Source organism: Taudactylus pleione, unplaced genomic scaffold (genome assembly GCF_031769625.1).
Source record: "Taudactylus pleione unplaced genomic scaffold, aTauple2 ptg000278l, whole genome shotgun sequence".
NCBI classification, from domain to species: domain Eukaryota; kingdom Metazoa; phylum Chordata; class Amphibia; order Anura; family Myobatrachidae; genus Taudactylus; species Taudactylus pleione.
This window is the reverse complement of record NW_028284680.1, coordinates 8707797-8714093: the sequence shown is the minus strand read 5'-3', so window position 1 is coordinate 8714093 and position 6297 is coordinate 8707797.

Here is a 6297-nt window from a genome sequence, read left to right as displayed (position 1 = left end):
CATTATTTATTTATTACCAGTTATTTATATAGCGCACACATATTCCGCAGCGCTTTACAGACAATATTTGGTCATTCACATCAGTCCCTGCCCCAGTGGGGCTTACACTCTATATTCCCTATCACATGCGCACACACATACACACTAGGGGTAATTTTTGCTGGGAGCCAATTAACCTACCAGTATATTTTTGGAGTGTGGGAGGAAACCGGAGCACCCGCAGGAAACCCACGCAAGCACGGGGAGAATATACAAACTCCACACAGTTAGGGCCGTGGTGGGAATTTAACCCACGACCTCAGTGCTGTGAGTCAGTAACGCTAACCATTACACAGTCTGTGCTACCCGTTATAATCAGCTACTGACCCCCTCCCCTCCCTTATTTTCCTCTCTTTATTTGGATATTATATATCTACAGATTTACTGATCATTCTTTTCATGCTCTTATTGACATTGTTTTATGATTTAAGGAATATTCATTTTGTATTTGTGTAATATACATTTTATTTATGATGACATCGTAAAAGATTGAACATAATTATGCTTCTCTTGGTGTATACCTAGACAGTGTTTGTTGTACATAGGGACAGGAATTTATACACGAGACGTACACCATTCACCAAGGGTGAGCGCGGTAAAGTACTTCCTGTTCTTTATATAAACAATAACAGGTATTAACATTTACAATGCAGGATCTTGTTTTTATTACACTGTCATTTTTTTTTTATGATGATTCTTATATGTGAGGAGTCTTTATATTTAGAAACACACAGACAGAGTTAGGCGGTGCAGGCCAAGATAGTACGTTTGAGATTCACTCTCCAGGCACTGGAGCAGTTTCCAGGACACACTCAGCAGAGGTAACAACCCCATCAAGACACTCGCAGACACTTCAGTGCAGACGGATTAAACAGGTCCTGCAGCACCCCCTGATTGGGAGTCCTCACATGACCCGTCAAACTCTGACAGTGATATGATAGAACACCATCAACCGCCGTCACTCTGACCCAATCTGGAAAGGAATGCAAACCCAATCCCAGGTTCCAAGCTTTATCACCTGATAAACCTATAGAGGTCAAAAGGGGCAGCCCATCACTCATAGGGTGGAATTCAATTGTTTTATCTTAGCCGATCTCCAGCCTAAAGCGATGGGAGATTGTGCTGCAATATTCAGTTGTTTTAGGGCGCCCATGCTTTATCATGTATTTCGCACCCAAAGAGACAGCAGCTAAACCCGTCTAAAGTCCTGGTTAGGGCACCCACCTCAGGTGGGTGCAAGCAGAAATGCCAGCTCCGGCGGCTATCGCACCCAAACGGAGCAAGCATTGAATCGCTCCGTTGGGCGTCCATTAGGCAAAGCCCCTTAATGTCAATAACAACTTAAAAAAAAATCAATTTCTTTAGTGAAAGAGACAACTATCTGTAAATAACATATCAGCAGGCATTTTATACAAGCTTTAAATACATATACAGTGTGATAACAAAGTAGGTAGGAATTGGGGCTGCAAGTGAAGCTCTGATCGTACTCCCAATGCTGACCTGGGACCGCCAATTGCCCATCATTGACTTAGCTACTACAGGCGAGATTATCACTGTTACATAGTTTATTGTTTATATATTCATTTTTATATTAACATGTTGCATTGTTATGTGTTGTACTATGCTTTAGAGGAGGGGATATAGAATGTGCACTGGAGACTGTATTCCTGTTGCCACACACCACCTCTCACCAGAAACAGACAGATCTCAGGTGCACAACTCCAAATTATTGATAATATATAAATGCAATAACATTTTGCAAACAATAGAGGTTTTTAGCATAATCATGGCCAAGGTTATGGGCCTACCCACCATATTCAAGTAACCTCTTTAGGGTAGGTCGCTAACATACTAGGGTTCAAATCTAGAGCGCAGGAACCCCCCCAAACTGGCCCAGCTAAGCTGCTCCAGGGCACCACCATAGTAAGAAAAGTGCTGTGTAATAGAGATAGTTAAGAGCAGACATAGCTGCATATAAAGAATAGTATACGAAGGCGGAATAAGCGTGAGTATAACTAAGAATACTATGTTTTTTGCTGTATGGCTGTTGATGACAGCCTTGTTGCTGGGCAGATTATAAGGCTGTCTGGTCAGCTGGTTGGGTGAGCCAATGATATGGCTTGAAGGAGTGGTCAGATGATCAGTATATATTGGGCTGTGTGAGCATGGACAGCCTCTTGGTTCCTGGATCTTTGAAACCCACCATCCCACCCGTTACTGTTTATGTTGTGTCACACTAACTTTTTCTTCCCAATTCAGGGGAGGCGCAGCATGGCGGGAGTACGCTGCAGCTCAGTGGCTTTATGTGGCGTAAGATACGTTGTGGGGGCACTTGCCCTCGATGAACCTGGCAAATTTGTCCTGCTCCGCACGGGGGGACCCGGGCGCTTTTTGGTACGGAAGCGCCTCGGATTGGCCCAGGAGGGAAGTGGGACCCTCGCAGCGTTAGTGCGTCTAGAGGGGGGACGTGTCAGTCGTTCCCCGAGTATTTGAGCAAAGAAAAAGCTAGAACTGAGTCTGCAGCGTCTCTTTGCCACCCTGGTTAGGTTAATGCATTATAAATAAAAGCTGTGACCTTTTTTAGCCAAGCTCTGGTTGTCTGTCGTTATTTATTAGTTTAAGTTAAGTAAGCTATACAAGGTTGTTAAGGGTTAGAAGCAATAAACCAATGTATTTCTTATGAAAATAAAAAAGTGAACTACATGTATAATAAACACACACAGTGAAGGGTTAAAATATGTTATAAAAAGAATAATGTGTTATAATGCGGTGCCCTGAAACAGATCAACCAAAGCAATCCGGGGGGACCCACGCCCCAAAAATGAACCAAAGTTGCACTCCAGTATATAACTTGTAGGACTTACCTAGAATTGTGCCTAATACTAGTGTGCCCTCTCACAAGTCAGTCTCCCCCTCCTGGCTGCCAAACACCCCATCTGTCCAGGGCAAAATTAACAATGGGGATGAATGGAGCTACAGCTTCAGGCCTCCATATAAAAATAGGCCCATGATCAGCCATAAATTATACAAATTAAACTAGTTTTTCTAGCTTTCTCCCAAAATTATGCATTTTTCTTTTGTTATGTATTTAGGGAGACAGTGAGGCTGACACACTCAGTTGATATATTAACAGATATAGTTGATATCTAACAGTTCTGTAGCAAGTCACAGAGATTATAAATCATATCCTACCTGCATTTCACCATTTCGATCTCTCTCTTTTTAACTAACATTATTTTCATATATTACATTAAAGTTAAATTAGGCATACCTTACATTGTGAGATGTTAAATCAGCATATACAATTGATAACTGTCAGTTCCAAAATGGTGACCTTTCTACCAAAGCTGAGTGACATCACAAAAGCTGTTTATGATGTAACAAGTCACATGGTCAGTATCCTCTGGTGAAAAATCACCTAATGCGTGCATTTTGCTACTGCTAACTATTTATAATGTATTTATAATCTATCTATCTATCTATCTATCTTTTAGGCTAAAATATGTGTACACTATACAGTCAGTAGATCTATTAACAGATACATTTGATAACTGACAGTTCTATAGCAAGTCACAGGATATATCATATACACTATGTAGATAAAAGTGATTGGACACCAAACGAAATGCATGCCATTGCACCAGAGTACCAAATGGCCACTTGGTAGGGTGGCCCATGCACTTTCCAGTGGCAAACGCAGGATTTCTAGAGGGGGGTTTCCAACTGCTTGATTTTAGAGTGAGTGTGGCCAGTCCATGAAGAGGGTATAATTAGCACTTACCCAGCTTTAATATGTGTCATACAAAGTATATTGTGTGTCATAATTCCAGCATATACAGGACCAGCGATCACAGTAAGCCATTATATGTGTCATACATAGTGTATTATGTGTCATAATTCCAGCATATACAGGACCAGTGATCACAGTAACCCATTATATGTGTCATACATAGTGTATTATGTGTCATAATTCCAGCATATACAGGACCAGTAATCACAGTAACCCATTATATGTGTCATACATAGTGTATTGTGTGTCATAATTCCAGCATATACAGGACCAGTGATCACAGTAACCCATTATATGTGTCATACATAGTGTATTGTGTGTCATAATTCCAGCATATACAGGACCAGTGATCACAATAAGCCATTATATGTGTCATACATAGTGTATTATGTGTCATAATTCCAGCATATACAGGACCAGTGATCACAGTAAGCCATTATATGTGTCATACATAGTGTATTGTGTGTCATAATTCCAGCATATACAGGACCAGTGATCACAGTAACCCATTATATGTGTCATACATAGTGTATTGTGTGTCATAATTCCAGCATATACAGGACCAGTGATCACAATAAGCCATTAGATGCGGCAGTAGGTCCATCCTGTCTGAGCAGAATGTATTTTGTCAGATGTGGCACCATTCCAGAGCATTGGAGCTAGTCCGGGAGTCTGGGGAGCAGAAGAACTTAGTACTGCCCTGGACATATAAGTACATATTGGTCGCCTTATGTACTGGATAGTGTATAATTATACAGTATTAATTATTAACCTTATTGATAGTCTACAGCAGTGCACCCCTAACAGTGCATGTTTTCCACATCTCCTAGTTGGTGCACAGGTATATTTATCACTGTCTGACACATTTTAAAAGATCCACAGTTGGTTCTAATCATTTCATTTGTGATACTGAGAAGAACATGCAGCGCTAGTAACATTCTATTATATTACTATTTCTATTGTGGTCATGGTGTGTGCTGGGGAGGGGGGTTTCCAGGCAGACGGGAACCCCCCCCTGCGTTTGCCTATGTTTGCAGTTCTACGGAAACAACAAATGTTTCTGTCAGAATGACAATGCCACCTGTCATATTTCCCGGGCCACGCTGGACTGGTATTTAGAAAATTCGGTAACCCGGGTGGACTGACCAGCTCAGAGTCCAGATCATAACCCCACTGAGAACCTCTGGGATGAATTGGAGCGACGGGTGCGCTCTAGGCTGACCCGACCTTCCTCAGTGTCACAGTCGGTCACTGTACATAAGGCAGAACGGCAGAACATACCGCCTGCTGCTGTCCAGGGACTTGTGTACAGTTTGCCAAGAAGGGGGAGAGCAGTAATCACTGCACGTGGTGGACGTACAAAGTACTGATAGCAAATAGATCAGTGAGATGTTATTGCCGTCAGTGTCCAATCACTGTTGTCTACATAGTGTATAACATTTAGGTTAAAGTAAGCATACCTTATATCGGGAAATGTAATATCAGCAGATACAGATGATAACTGACAGTTCTCTACAAAATGGTCAGGGACAGATTAATAATGGGGTGGATAGAGCTACAGCTCCAGGGCTCCACATAAAAATATCATGGTGATGATCAAATGCCTAGTGCTGGTCACACAGTCAGCCATAAATTATAAGTATTAAAATAGTTTTTCTAGTTTTCTCACAAAATTATATATTTTTATGTATTTAGGGAGACAGTGAGGATGATAGTGTATGGGGTGTACACACCCAAATGGCTCAGGTCACACCCACACCACACTGGTCACAGCTTCTTACCTTCCCAGTATAGGCATTTAAAAAATGTCCAGCACCAGGCCTATGGGGCCCTTAATTCAATACTGAATAAATGGTGACCTTTCTACCAAAGCTGAGTGACATCACAAAGGCTATTTATGATGTAACAAGTCACATGGTTGGTATACTGAGGTGAAAAATCACCTCAGCATACATTTTACCATTGATATCTATTTATAATGTATTTATAATCTATTTTTCTTTCTATCCTTATTTTCATATTTAACATTTAAGTTAAAGTAAGCATACCTTATATTGTGAGATGTCATATCAGCAGATACAGTTGATAACTGACAGTTCTCTACAAAAGTGTGACCTTTCTAGCAAGGCTGAGTGACATCACAAAGGCTGTTTATGATGTAACAGGTCACATGGTCAGTATACTAAGGTGAAAAATCACCTCCAGTATACAATTTGCCATTGCTAGTATCTATATATTAATAATCCAATCTATCTATATCCATCTATCTCTGCCATTTAGGTTAAAATAAGCTTACTTACATGGTCAGTAGATATATTAACAGATACAGTTGATAACGGACATTTCTATGGCCAGTCCAAGATCAGCCTATTAAAGTTATAAATCACATCTTACCTGCATTTGACCTTTGCAATCGATCTATCATTTAAATTAAAATGAGCTTACATTACACAATAGGTAGGCATAAT